Raw genomic sequence first — 15,513 nt, forward strand, 5'->3', positions numbered from 1 at the left:
TAAAGAATGACAGCAGGCAAATACTGTCTTTCCTAAGAGCAGAAAGCTGTATGCACGATAAAACACTGTGATTCCTAACTCGTGTGGAAGCTGAGTAGGAGTTTCAGGAGGCATTCTGGGCCTTGTGGGGTGGCTGACAGGCAGTGCACTGTGCACACACTCAGAAGCAAGGCTCCCGTGATGCCACATACTGCAACACAGGTAAGGCCTCCCAGAAATGCCTCAGGTGCACTGTGTTTGACTGAATTAATTTTTGGTCACATCACACCCAGAAACCTTTTACTGTTATTAAATTCTTCTCCATCATCTTGCTTCAGTTATGTGACCCCGTATGAGAAGCTGGGGTCACACTTCTTGCAAAGATGTCTTCAAATCCTTCAAAACCATGGAAATATTTAGTCACTTTTCTCATACCTGCGACAAAATACTTGAAAAAAGCAACTTAGAGGGAGGAAGAATTTCTTCTATTTGTAATTGAATTTTTGTGTATTTCACACAGAAAATCATCTTTATATCCCCTTCCCCTTTGGCACCTCCCATAGCAGCCCCACTGGAGATCATACCTTCTGTCATTTGTGTTAAGGTTTATCATGTAAAGTTAGTGTCCCCAGATGTCCCTCGGTGCAAGTTCACCCACTGGGATCTAGTCAGTCTAGAGTCCCTCCCTTTAAGAAGATCATCTCTTCCTCACCCAGCAGTAATCAGCTGCCATTAATTCTTCAATTAAGATTGGGGCCTGCTATTCATTTTCACAGTTCTGTGCTGGGTTTTTGTCTAAGTTTACATGGGTCTTGTATATGCTGACACCACTGCTGTAGGTTCACGTAAGAATCCCAGGAGCCTATAGAACTAGTTCTGTGTGGTCATGCAACCCCTCCCTCACTCTTACAAGCCTTCTACCTGTTCTGGAAGAAAGGATTTCTTTTAGCTCAGGTTGAGGGGGTGGGGGTGAGGGGGCAGCTAGGGCTCTGCCCCGGCAGTGGAAGCTGGCGGCTCAGCTTGTTACTTTACATTACTGATGATCAGGAAACAGGCTGTCATCTAATCCCTAAAACCTGCCCTCCAGCAAAGCCACAAATCCTTAAAGATTCCACAGCCTCCCAAACAGTGCCACCAACTGGGGACAGTGTTCAATGCATGAGGTGCTGGGGATTTCTTAAAACCTGTAGATTTCTTAATAATTAAGAATTCCAAGTATGAAAAAATACATATACTTAACCAGGTATGGTAGAGCATGCACATGCCTGTAATCCCAGTATGTGGTAGGTAGAGGGCAGGAGGATCAAGAGTTCAAGGCCACCCTTGGCTACATAGCATGTTCAAAGCCAGTTAGGGCTGATGTGAGACCCTACCTCAAAAAAAACATGTAGCACAAGTGCACGCGCGCGCACACACACACACACACACACACACACACACACACACACGGAAGCATATACAAACATACTATACTTAACCACATCATAGTATACTTACTGAAAACCAGAGACAGAAAATCCACTAAAAGCCTTTGATTAAAAAGTTTCTGGAGCTGGAGAAATGGCTTTGTGGTTAAAAGCCTGTACCTTCTCTTGGTAGAAGAGCCAAGCTCAGTTCCCAGCACCCACACTGGGGGACTCACAACTTTTAACTTTAGCTTCAAGGGCTCCAAGGCCCTCTTCTGGCCTCCCAGGGCAACTGAATTCTCGTGTACATACCCCACACACAGATACACATGAATACACATTAAAAATTAAAAAAAAAACTTGCACCCATGGATCAAATATCAGATTAACAGTAAATGTAGGGAAACAGCAGCAGCTGAAGACACAATTCAGTAATCTCTTCTAACACTTTCAAAGTAACTAATTAGAATTCTATATCCATTAAAAATATTTTTTCAAGGAGTATGGTGGCTCGCACCTGTGACCCTAGCGCTAGTGAGGCTGGGACAAGAAAAGGGAGAACTTGAGGCCAGCCTGGGCTACACAGACTCTATCTCAAAAAACCAGAAGACTACAAGAACCCAGCACTGAGAACACAGTTCTGAAACTTGCTTTCCTTGCAAATGTCATTTCTCATCCAATAAGGCGAGTTCCCTTCAATCTCATTTGTTTGTTTATTACTTATTTAGATAGTGACCCATGTACCTCAGGCTGGCCTTGAACTTCAGGTCCTAACTTTACTTTCCCTGTGCTAGAATTACAGGTGTGCGCCATGAGCCCTATTTTTTGTGGTACTAGGGATCAAACCAAGGGCTTCCTGCATGCTAGGCAAGCATTCTATCTTCTGAGGTACACCCCAGTCTCAATCTCAATTTTTAATAGAGGTAGAACATCCTAGTGATGGACAAAATCATCTCGTTTCACCTTAGCCCATCACTGGAACTGTTTAAAGATTTCCCCTATCATAAACACTGCTATAATGAACTTTATACTACTTACTTGTGTATCTGTAAACTCATCTATATGATAAATTCCCAGGGGCAGAACTGCCAAGTAAACAGCACAGATGCATTTTAAATTGTTTAAGCACAGTGAAGCTACGCTTGCTGAACTGCAACTGGCTATGTAACCCAAGCCTTGAACTTAGATCCTCCTGCCTCAGCCTCCCAAGTGGTCACAAATACAGGCCAGGCCAGCGCCACTAGGCTTGGCTAAAAATTACACTTTAATCTTTTGCTGCAACTATTTAATGGCGGGGGGGGGGCGGGGGTCCCATAAGGTCAAACAATGATACTAGAGTAAACAAACAAAATGACCTATAGTTTTTAGTCAGATTAATTATAAATAAGGAAAACCCCAAGAGGCCTTTACCCTTATTTAGCAGTCTTCCAGCTGGATTCAGGTGTTTAAATAATATTTAATTTTTTTGAGGGAGGGGGATCTTTTTGAGACAGGGTTCCCCCTGTAGCCCCAGCTGGCCTGGAACTTGCTATGCAGACCAAGCTGACCTTGAACTCAGAAGTCCATCTACCTCTGGAGTGCTGGAACTAAAGGTGTATAGCACCACACCCAAGTTAATTTTTTTTTTTTTTAAACCTTGAGAATCCTTAAGAAAATACTGCAAATACTGAGTATGGTTTCTGCATGGAATGCCTTTAACTAAACACAAGCTGCCCTTATACATAGGTTATTGTTATAAACAAAACTATCCTGTAAAAATTAACCTTCAAAAGCAGAGTGTGGTGGTGCATGCCTTTAATCCCAGCACGGGGAAAACAGGGGCAAGTGAATCTCTGTGAGTTTCAGGCCACCCTGTTCTACACAGCCAGTTCTAGGCCAGCAGAGCTGCAGTGATACCCTATTTCAAAATAAATAAATAAAAATAACCTTCAAAAATAATACCAAGTGGGGTTGACAAGATGGCTCAGAGAGTAAAAGAACTTTCCCTGAAAACCTGACAATCTGAGTTTGGTTCCTGGGGCCCACAGTGGAAGAGAGAACCAACCAACCCTACCTGAAAGCCATCCTCTGACCTCCATAAACATGCTCACACTCATATATACCTCTCCCTCTCATAGCGCTCTCTCTCTCTCTCTCTCTCTCTCTCTCTCTCTCACACACACACACAAAAATGACACCCACCACCACCCCCCCACACACGCACCCACTCCCACATAACCCTCTCTCTCTCAGAGCGCTCTCTCTCTCTCTCTCTCTCTCTCTCTCTCTCACACACACACACACACACACACACACACACACACACACACACTAAAAAATTTTAAGTACCAAATGTTACCAAAAGGGAATAAAGAACTTAAAAAGTTACCCTAAGAATTGGAATAAGAGATTGATACTCACGGAGGGAAAGGCACTATAATCTCAGCACTTGGGAGACGGGGGCAGGAGGATCAGGAATGTAAGGTCATCTTTATCTACAAAGTGCAGGCTCAAGGCCAGCCTGGGCTACATGACACCCTGTCTCAAAATACCAGAAAAACAAACTGATACTCACTGAAGTTCACCACCGTGTGTGTTGGGGGAGGGATGTGGACAACCAGACACTAGTCTTGATGGTCTTGGCTCATGTGGAGTTTATAGACTGTTTTTCTGCATATTGCAGGTCTCAATATTTCTAATGGTAACTACTAAGCACTTAAGAATTTTTCAGAAGAAAAACCAGACCAATCCAAAATGAAATACTGAATCAATATTTACAGAGAAAAATGTGGGTGTCCACACTCTGGCAAAGACAAGGAAGGTGCCTTCAAGGAGGATACATCCACAACTAGGGCTCAGGAGCAGGGAGGCCTGGCTTCCAGACTCTCAGCCTGTCCATTGCCAAGTATAAGGAACATTCATCTTGCTCAGTAAGATAGGCAGGGCGAGGTCATTTTTCCCACAAGAAACAGTAACTTGTAGGCAGGACATCGCTGTTTAAGCACTGGAATTGATGGTGCTTTTACTTAGCCTTACCTTTTCCCTCCTTCCCCTCGTCCTGAAATTGTACTTAAATTGCCATTACTTTTAGACAAGGTGAGTCCTTCTCCACTAACAATGACTTTCCTAGAGTTTTACCACATCCACTGAATTTTATTCATGCATATTAGCTGCAGTTTGTAACTCTTTCTCGGTTCTCCTAGCCTCTTCCCTGGTGGTAATTCTCCAAACCCATCTGAAACCTTTTCTAACTTGGTCTTAGAGTAACTAGAAATTAGAGCAATGAGTTGACAGAATACAGCAAAGAGAATGCAAAATCTGACGCACACCTGTAATTCCAACATTTTGGAGGCCAAGTCAAGTGTATTGAGGCCAGCCTGGAATACAGAGCACGTTCCCAGACCACCCTGAGCTACACAGTAAGCCTTTATGAAAGAAATCATTATCTCTACATCTCAGATGTGCAAAAACTTGGCTTTGGGGTGCCTGTGAAATTGCCTTGTGTTACTTTTATTATATGCAAACCTATATGCATCTTCCTTGGGCTTCTACAAACCCTCTCAGGAAAAAGATAGGAATCATTAATCAAGATTATGAAATCAATTAGCAATGTTCTCTTAAATCAACAGATGAAATTCTGATACATTTACAGCATTACTACTGATAGCACTGAAAAAACTTGGAGCCCTATGGATTAGGCAAAGATGGGAATAGAGAGTACGCGATTGATGAAATCATCTCAGTAAATGGGGTCTACCAGAGGAAAAAAGATCCTCTGGCTGGCTCTGGCATCCTTCTTTCATTCAAGATGTGGGCATCTGTGACCTAAAGTCAGCAAACTGAGTGGCAAAACTCTTCTAGCCTAGATGTAGCTCAGTGGTAGTCCTTGTCTGGCAAACACAGGCCCTCCAGAACCTTAAAACAAAATGCCTGTTCAGACATTCTCGTCAGAATTCTAGACACAACAGCTGGATCAGCTATGGTTTTAGTATGCCCCCATTTCAGTTTTAGGAACATCAAGTGGTCAATTCTACAGCTCATTCTTCGCATTACTCCTTTGGTTCCCTGTCCATTACAGTGACTAGGTCCATCTTGGTGATTAGATGGGGCCACTGGCACAGGCCCTTAGCAACTCCCCACAACCAGGGACGGGGTAACCAATTATAACCCCACTGCATTTAAAGTCCCAGTTCAGTGGCAGCAGTGACAAGAACTTCCAGATACGGGAGCCCCCTTCCATCCTCACTGCCACAGGGGCTGAGCAAATGGAACACGGCAAACCCACGAAAGCAAGCCACTCTCTAAGCCTCTGGACTGGAGCCCTTTCTTAGTACACCAGAGCAGTTTCAGCGCCCTATCTTCATTAGCAGTTTGTCTTTTGGTTTAAGTTCTGATCAACTAAGTAAACTGCGAAGCCCTTTCTGATCCTTCTAGTTGTTACAACACTGGATTCGAGAATGTCTGGCAGGTCTTTATCAGTAAATTCTATCTGATCCAACTTTATGTTCCTCCCATATTTATTCCCATACTTCAAACCCATTCCCACAAATATTCCCTCAGGTTCCTGTTTACATACTAGTAAAACTACAGTTCTTTTGGAGTGCAGCATACTTCTCATGAGTCACCTCATTACAAGCCCTGAAAAATAACAGTGAGGCAGGTTGTGAAAAGGCAACTACCCAAGAAGAGGAAGCCAAGGGCCCTGTGGCCAGGACTGGAAAGGCCACTGGGAAGCTCTCAAAGTCTCCAGTTTAGCCGATTCTGCTCAACAGTCACTCATCCAACGTTCAGGTTTCTACTCCCTCCCAACCAACACCCTCCCCTGCCATAGTGCAAGCACTGTGGTCCTAAAACAGCTATGATGGCCCACATGAGGCCCTCCCAAGACCCAAAAGGACCAGTAACATTCCCTCCCAGAGGGAGGGTGCCAAGACTCAGCAGACACCTTCCTCTCAACAGCCAGTTAAGTAAAAGGTACCAGACTGGGGTGGGACTTCTTGGTGGTAGAGATGCCCAAGTGGCCCACATGCTTCTTTCTGTTAAGTAACCCAAATAAACTCTGGGGTTCACCAAGCCAGGCTGGAACAAAACCCTTTCTTTGGCCTGTAGGTGACCTTTCTAGCTGGGATGAATGACCATTTCTTCACAGGTCCTCAGGAAAAGCTGTGCGACACCCTCAAATGGGAATTCCCTTTGCACTGTCCCTGGGCTGGGGCTTCCATCCTGAGTTCATCACTCTGCTCAGTGCTGTTTTAACCTGGCTGAGCTGAACCACAGCCCCCAAATTTTCTTTCTTGTGTTTCTGGTTTGGTGGGCATCAAGGCAGCCTTGCACACAGCCCCAGTGGTTGTGCAGACTGCATCGATTTCTGACTCACCTCTCCCCAGACACCCTTAGTCTCTCTGCCTCCTGGGCTAAATGTAGGTATTTTGCCTTATGCCAAGAGTTCTGCTCTTGCAGGCCACCCACACAACCTAGGTCAACGGCAACAGAACAGCATGGCTTTCCCTCTGCCTGCCTGTGTTCTTCCTCACTTGACATTCATCTTCCTTTAAATGCCCACCCTCTGGACTTCAAACTCCAGCACCAGACTTATAAAGACAACTGCGTCACAGAGGCTGTTTAGACAGCTCCTGCACTGAGTAAACTCAATGTGCTGCAAGAAGTCCCCAAAATCACATCCTCACCCACGTATTTCTTTCTACTTGTCTTAGGTGCTGTTTCTAACTGGCCCCTAACTATGTGACTCTGAAAAGCTCCAGGATCAGCCACAGGCTCAGAGCAGAGTGCTAGGGACACTGGAGGCCCTCAGGTCCAAGCCCCAATATTAGAAAAATAAAAACTGTGATTGTTTACTTAGTAATCATCATAAGATGAATACCTGAGCAGTGGACCAAGACCTTTAGACCCACAGCCTTGAATTTATTATTATTTAATCCAAGCTGCTGCACAGAATAGTTTCAGCACTCAAAATCCAGACATGCAGCCATGTACTACAAAATTATGGGCAAAACCAGGAAGTCTTTGATTTCAGAGCTCAACCTTTCTCACAAAACTAAAATCAATTTTATCAAGCAAAGTAATACTAATTTTGAAAAGAATTAGGAGTACTTGACTTCAGGGAGGTCAAGAAATAAATTCAGAAATGTCAGAGAACTGATGATGGCTGATGTAGCAGGTAATGGGCATCAGTGGGGACTAGTATCTCCAATTCAATTCATGTGAAAAGAAATGTCATGAAACAAGTGAAACTTCAGCAAGACACTCTAGAGGCTGGAGAGATAACTCAGCAGTTAAGAGCACTGGCTGCTCTTGCAGAGGACCTGGGTTCAATTCCTAGCACTCATATGGTAGCTAACAACCATCCATAACTTCAGTTCTAGGAGTTCTGACGGCCTCTTCTGACCTCTATAATAAAGCCAGGTGTGGTGGCACTGATGGATCTCTGTTGAGTTCAAGGCCAGCCTGGTTTACATAGTGAGTTCCAGACCAGCTGGGGCTACAGGGAGACCTTGTCTCAAAAAAGACCCAAAAATATATAAATAAAATTTTTAAAAAAGCATTCCAGGCAGAGGAAAACCAATCATCAAGATCTTAGAAGGTGGTAAGGCTGAATTAAGAAGCAGAGGAAACAGTACAAAGGCCTCCACAGCCTCCACGACCATCTCACTGAGGGCTAGAAACACTAGGTATAAACTGCACTGTTCTGAGCAGTACGATGAACCTGCCCTGTGCTGCCCAGGGCGGTGATTACCCCTCTCCATTCTCCCCATTCGGTACACTCATTACCCACACACGAGGCTGGTAGGCACAGGATTAGAAGATCCACTGGAACAGTATCAAAGTGCTCATGTTCAAATAACTTAAGAAGTACAAATACAGTGATGGTGACAATCTGGACATATCAACACCATAGAATACTTCCTTTAGCAAAAAAGTTAAAAGCACTTGCTGCTCTTCCAAAGGACCTGAACACCCATGTTAAACAGCTCAAAACTGCCTTTAACTCCAGCTCCAGGGATCCAATACCCTCTTCTGACCTCTGTGGACACCTGTACATACAAAGCATACAGTCAAGACAGACAGACAGACACACACACACATACACACACAAATAAAAAATTATAAAAATACATCTAAAAGAAGAAAAAAAAGGCAGGACATGGTGGTATATGTCTTTAATCCCAGTACACAGGTGGCAGTGGCAGGCAGATCTCTGTGAGCTCAAGGGCAGCATGGTCTACATAATGAGTTCTAGGCCAGCTGTGACTACATAGTGACATCCTGTCCCCCCCAAAAAAAGTTGAAAAAAAATATATATATATACATATATAAAACTTGTCCAGATCTATGGTAAGAATGAAATTTCTGGGGCTGAAACAATGGCTCCATGGTTAAAAATAACTATTATTCTTTCATCAGAGGAACTGAGTTCAGCTCCCAACACCCAAGTTGGGTGGGTCACAAATGACTGTAAGTCCAGTGCCCTCTTCTGACCTCCACAGGCACATGGCACATGCACACAACACATAAATGACAATAAAAATGAATCTTAAAAGAATGAATCTTTTTTCAGTGAAACTGTGACAGAAAAGGATTCATGTTAGTTTTGCTATTGAATCTTGTCCTGCAGTAAGTTAATCACAGTGCACAGGAATGTTAGATTACAAAGGCAGTGAACTTGTGGATGGGCAGTAAACCTGCCTGATACCCCATGAACTGCTTCAAAAAGCACTGGGCTGATATGAAGACTTCACCTGGGTTCCCTGAATCAGTGACATCAAGAGACCAGCTAGGGCAGAAAAAAAGGAAAGTAAATGTGGACTTACATTTACAAAATGGAACCGCCATAGAGCAGAAACGCATAAAAATGAACTATGTAAATGAAGGGCGTGGTGAAGGGCAGAATGGAACTAAAACTATGACTTCTGAAAACTGTTCGGAGTCCTGAACACAGGAAAACTCACAGGAACACACACACACACACACACACACACACACACACACAGGTATGCACAAGTACAAATAAAGCAAGCAGCACACTGTGGCCCAGTCTTGTAATCCCAGAACCTGGGAAACTAAGGACCCCATGTTCAGGGTCAGACTGGGAGATAATACCAAGGCCTTATGTCCAGTCTCAAAAAGCCAAAAGTTAAAAAAAAATTAAAGTAGCCCTGAATAGTTAAGAAATTTTTAAGGATTTAGTGCAAATAAACTATCAAGCTGGTAGCACAACTGAGGATAATTTTTCAAGCCAGCTTTTATTATTTTGTGCATATATGTATGTATGGGTATGTGGAGTCAGAGGAAAACTTTCAGGAGTTGATTCTCTCCTTCTACTATGAGATCCAAGAATCAAATTCAAGTTTGTAGAAGTACTGTTATACCACTGAGCCATCTCACCAGTACAGAAAATATTTTTAAATGGCTTTATAGTTCAGAAAGTCAACTATATTCTTATGTAGATAAGTTTTTTAAAAGGCAAAAAGAATTGTTAAGTCAAATATAAACCTAAGTTATTTCAACTTTTACTTTCAAACTTCTACATCTGTATTGTAAGATAAAGCAATCACATTAATATTGCTAAGACTGCAAATTTTCACTGTTAGAAAAAAGTAATAAACTCAATACAAAACCCTGAAATACTACATTTGCATTAGAGGAATCCATATAAAATCAAAATATGCATATGTCCCATGTCAGTCCAATGGAAGTGGGATGTAGCAGCAGAAGCAAGGACACAGAGCAGACACAGATCCAAACTCCACTCCTTGATCAAAGGAGCAAAAATGCTCATAGGCATTTGGCAAGAAAAGCACAATGTGAACCTCAGACATCTTGTGTCAGGAAGCAAAAAACACTTCAAAGATTAACGTGTCATGTCAAAGGAAAGAGCTCACTTGAAACGACCAACATGCTCAAGTTGTGACAGGTTGAAGGAAAATAATGACTGTATGATTTAAAACACACTGGATCTATTTATAAAATCCATGGGTCTACAATAATCCTAAGAAGCAAGCAAGCAAGCAATTGAACCCTACCCCCCTTTCATTTCTGTTGCTGTAATAAAATACTCGGAACAAAAGCAACTTGAGGAAGAAGGGTTTACTCTGGTTCAGAATTCAGGGACGAGAACAGAAAGCAAAACAGCCAAGAACTTGAGGCAGCTGGTCACAAGGCACCCACAATCAGGTAACAGGATGGATGCATGCTCAGCTCTCCTCTCCATTTATATAGACCAGGATCCCTATCCGCCAGGACAGCTGCAGGTCTTTCCACCTCAATTTAAGCAAGACGATCTCCTGCAGGTTCAATCTCCTGCAGGTCGGTCTAGAGGCCAGTCTCCCAGGTGACTCTAGGTTTTGTCAAGCTGGCAATTAACATTATTCATTACAAAAAGGAAAAAGGAATATTCCTTTCCTATCACCACTAATAGTAGTTTGGGTTTCTGAACACAGACACAAACATATAGCCTGAATTATATAATGATATAACTACAGACAAAATGCCAGCTGTGGTGGTGCTCACCTGGAGCCCCAATACTCAGCACTTGGGAGGCAGAGGCAGAAAAATTGGGAGTTTGAGGCCACCTTGGGCTACATAAAACCCTGTCTTAAGAAACAAAACAAAAAAAAAAAATCACAGGTACAACTTAATTATAAACAAATATACTCTAAGTTTTTTTAAAAAGTTCTGGGGCTGGAGAGATGGCTCAGCAGTTAAAAGCACTGGCTGCTCTTGCAAGAGGACCCAGGTTCAGTTCCCAGCACCTACATGGCAGCTACCATCTGTCTGTAACTTCAGTTCCAGAGGATCTGATGGCCTCTTCTGACTTCTGTAGGCATTGCACCATGCAGGTGCACTTACATACATGCAAGCAATACACTCATATACATAAAATAAAAATAATAATATAGTTTTTAAAACGCCTTGCTGTCTTGAGGTCTTACTCAGCCCTAAAGCTTTGGACTTAATCCTCAGCACTTGGAAAAACAAGCTTTGCTTTTTTTTTCAATTCTGCCAACATTTGGCTAATGCACATGTTGAATGGATCACACTTAACAGCAAGACATGAACACTCAGTCCAGACTAACTCTCTGAAGTCTCAGATGACTGTACACCTCTCTAACAGGCTACACCAGAAGGTTACTAGCTAGTTGTTCCTCCAACCTGCCTTCCACACTGCTCTATAACACAAGTCCCATCCATGTTTGATGGCTTCCTCTGAGCTAAAAAAAAATAAATACCAACAACATTCCTGTGAAACGTAGAATTCAAAATCTGGCCCCAACTTTATCCCAAATCCATCAGCCATATGAAACCACAAGTGGCAGGACCATCCTCAGTGTCCACTGTGTTCACGTATGCCAGCTCTATATATCATCTGGTGAACTGAGGCCTACTCCTGGTGAGACAGGCAGGTCTCAGAGTAAAAGCTAACTCAGGCTATCTTTTATTTAGGATTCAAAGACTGGATGGATGAATAAATTTTTACCAGCGAAGACTATTAATTCTTAGTGGTTTCAACTCTGCTCCTATTGTCCCCACCTACCACTTAAGACATCTTTCCTCTCCTACTTAAATACTCTTGGCCCTAGTATAGCACCTTTCCCTTCCCAGAATTCCTAGGCATAAAATTCCATCACTGTATTAGATAGTAAAGACACACGTCTCGTTATATACTTGTGGAAAGGACTTAAGATTATTTTTTTTAATATTTTATTATTTTTATTGTATGTGTATGAGTGTATTGCCTGCATGTATGTGAGTGCACCTGTGTTGTGCAATGCTGCAGAGGTCGGAAGGCAGCTTCAGATTCCCCTGGAACTGGAGTTAAGGAGGGTTCATAGCTGCCATGTGGGTGCTGGGAATTGAACCTGTGTCCTCCGCAAGAGCAATCAGTGCTCTTAACCGCTGATCTCTCTCTCCTGCCCCTAGACTATTTTAAATTAGGCACCCAGTAAGGACTTAAACTGGACTTTATACTAAAACAACGCCAAGCAAGCTGTTTACTTCAGCATAAGGAAGACATGGGTACGTTCTAGGGCAAAGCTGGAAAAGGAAGTCAACATTTACTTGGCCAGCTGTACTTTCTCAACTACTCTACAGAACTCTTTAAGTCTTGACAGCCCTGTATGTTCACAGCTTATAACTGAAGGCTTTAAAGGGTTGTGGGATAACCCTACTGCGTGTTTGACCAGTACTGTGTGGAAGCTGACTTCAACCCAGCCTAGAGTCTGGCCCATGACATTCCAGAACCATTCTTCAAATACCAGCTTTCCAAACTGAACAAAGCAACTGGGTAAAACAGCTTCTTCCAGATCTTCATTTAAGAAAGGGAAAGGATATGCATTTAATTAGAAATACTTATATTTAAATGTTACTCACAGAACTGAGGTGCTAACTAATGGGCACACACCCATTATTTCCAACCTCTAAATAATACACGTAGCTAGTTATCTTTTGAAAAACAATGGCATCCCTTCCATAAAGAATTTCTTAGGTGGGGAAGAGAAAGAGGGTTACAGTTGTTCAGGCTGGTTTGGAACTTAGTATGTAGCCCAAACTGGTCTCCAACTTCCACAGATCCTCCTGCCTCTGCCTCCTCAAGTGCTAGAATTACAGGCACACACCTTACTAAGCTCCCTAAGTATTTTTAACACACTAGAAAATGGGACATCAGCACTTACAGATGCAGCCAAGCCAATCCTAACTGCGTCATCCATCAGGTGAGCGACTGGCTATCAGTTGAGCCACTGGAAAGTGCAAACACTGCAAAAAATTCTTCCAGTTTAGACTACTAACTCTTATCAAATGGTAGGAGCCAATTTTTAGATACTACCCACAAAGGGGAGACTACACACAAACCCCACCAAAAAGATGGTCAGTTCACAAGGGGGAGGGCACTGTTAAGATACAGTGTAGGGATAGAGCCAACTACAAATCACAGACCCACTGTCTTCAAGCAATGCTGTACTTAGGCTCCAACAGACCACAATGGAAATCAAAATGGAGTCACTCATACTGAAGTTAGCCAAACTAAGTTGTTATTTGACCTTCAGAAAACACAGGAAAGACAACCTAATTTCCCCCACTGGGCCACTTTAAATCAGCAAGACAATGAGCTTTAGTAAACCAGTGTGTATCCTGAAGTACCTGGGGAACAAGTTGTTCTCCCATAGTCCTCTAACAAGGGAAGTAACTACAAACCCACCAATCCCCTTAGCCCTTTGTTTCCACCAACAGCACTTCTCTGTCCTGTAATGCCAAGTTCTAAACCCACTACGGAGCATCCAGTACGGAAATGTTAGCTGTGACTCCTTCAGGAACAGGACTGAGCTATGGCCCAAACTTGTTTCTGTGCAGATCTGAGAACTGGCATCACAGAGAATGAATGACACCTCAGGCATACTGCGTCCACAATTGTTACTGGCGGTTTATACTCTGGTTTGTTTGGAACTGGTAATTAAAGGCACTATCAAAACAGTCAGCCCTCCCTATCCACAGATTTCATACTTACAGTATTTAGGAAGCACTTACATAGTACTGGAGAGTAAACCTAAAGCCCAGCATGTACAGGGAAATGCTCTATTACTGAGCATATTATATCCCCCACCTTCCTTCGACTTTTTAAGACAGGATCTTAACTAAGTTGGTTGCCCAAGCCCGCCACTTCCACTAGCTAAAATTTACAGGCATGTTGTCAACCAAACCCTTTGATAGTACTGTGTATCTACAGGTGACCCAGTGTAACAGTGAGGATGCAGAATGAGGGATGACATCATAAAACTTTATGAGTCTCAAGCACCAGATTTTAGTTACCCCAAGAAGCCTTGAAAGTAATCTCCCTTGGACACAAAGGTGGAATTTAGTAGCGAAATTCTGGAAATCAGCAAAACTATGTTTAAAAAAATCTTAGCCTGGCATGGTGGTGTATGCCTTTAATCCAGCACTTGGGAGACAGAGGCAGGCGGATCTCTGGGAGTTCGAGGCCAGCCTGGTCTACATAGCGAATTCCAGGTCTGGGGCTACAGGGAGACCCTGTCTCAAAAAGACCGAAAAAAAAAAAAAAAATTAAAGAAGCCGGCCCCTCATTATGGTGCAGACTGCACTCTCTAGGCTGAGGCAGGAGGATGTAAATTCAAAGCTAGTCTGGAGTACATGAAACCTTCACACACACACACACACAGTTATACAGAAGAGGCCCTTTTGCTTGACCCATTTCATAGTCATTTTAGCAGTAACATGCTATTCAGAAGACTTCAAGTAAATTCCCACATAAACACTACCTATTTTTATTAGCATATTGTGCAACGTTTATATGTAATTATCAAATCTGATAATGAACATCCTGTAAATTACAGACACTTCAATTTTTTTGGTGTTTGGCCATTAACTAATGCAAAGGGGATGAGAAGAGGGGACCAGAGCCACTGCCTCCTCTGCCTTTCCGAAATTTCATAACCTCTAACAGGGCACATGAGCAGGTATAAACATCCAAGTTCAGGTTTCATTTTCACTGCCTGACAAAAGCTATGTAGCACATCAATCCTTTCATGCTGCAGAGTTTCTTCCAGAAAATTCTAATGAAAGTTACTGAGGTGTTCACATTTCGGCACAGCTATCCTCTCCGGCACGAACCACACAGGCACACTGAAATCCTTTTAAAACATTTTAAGGTATCGTGCATTGCTATTGAGGTACACACTAACTAGAACAAACCTTTACACCAAGCGTCAGAACAGTCCGGCACACACGGAAAAACCCCTGCAAAACCGAAATCCAATTCAGATAAAAACCAAATCAATACAAAAACAATTGCGTAAACAAACTTTGCGATGCGCATGGAACGACACGGATGACTGAAGCCATTTGTCAGCCCGACACCCCTCCTCCCTGGAGGGCCCAGAACGCACCATCCGTGTAGGAAGCCGCCGGGGACCCCGACCCCCGACGCTGCGCAGTGCCCTCCATACACAGCCCTATGGGCGCATGCCAAGGCGCCCAGCCAAGGTCACGAAGGCCCGGCCCCGCGCCCCCGCCCCCCCAACCCCGGGAAGGGCGTCCCCCAGGTGAACCGCCGCGGGGGTCCCGCCACGCCCCTCCCCCGCCGGGTTACGCAATGCCGCCCCCGCCCCCCGCCGGGGCG

The 15,513-nt window shown here is 43.5% G+C and overlaps 1 protein-coding gene across 1 annotated transcript in view; it reads right to left on the reverse strand.

The window, feature by feature from the left end:
* Nucleotides 1–15,513, reverse strand: part of Spin1 (spindlin 1) — an 80,240-nt gene that overhangs the window by 63,759 nt on the left and 968 nt on the right. The gene's annotated exons all lie outside the window — the stretch shown is intronic.

The sequence above is a fragment of the Nannospalax galili genome, unplaced genomic scaffold (assembly GCF_000622305.1).
Source record: "Nannospalax galili isolate Female #2095 unplaced genomic scaffold, S.galili_v1.0 scaffold1456, whole genome shotgun sequence".
Classification (NCBI taxonomy): Eukaryota; Metazoa; Chordata; class Mammalia; order Rodentia; family Spalacidae; genus Nannospalax; species Nannospalax galili.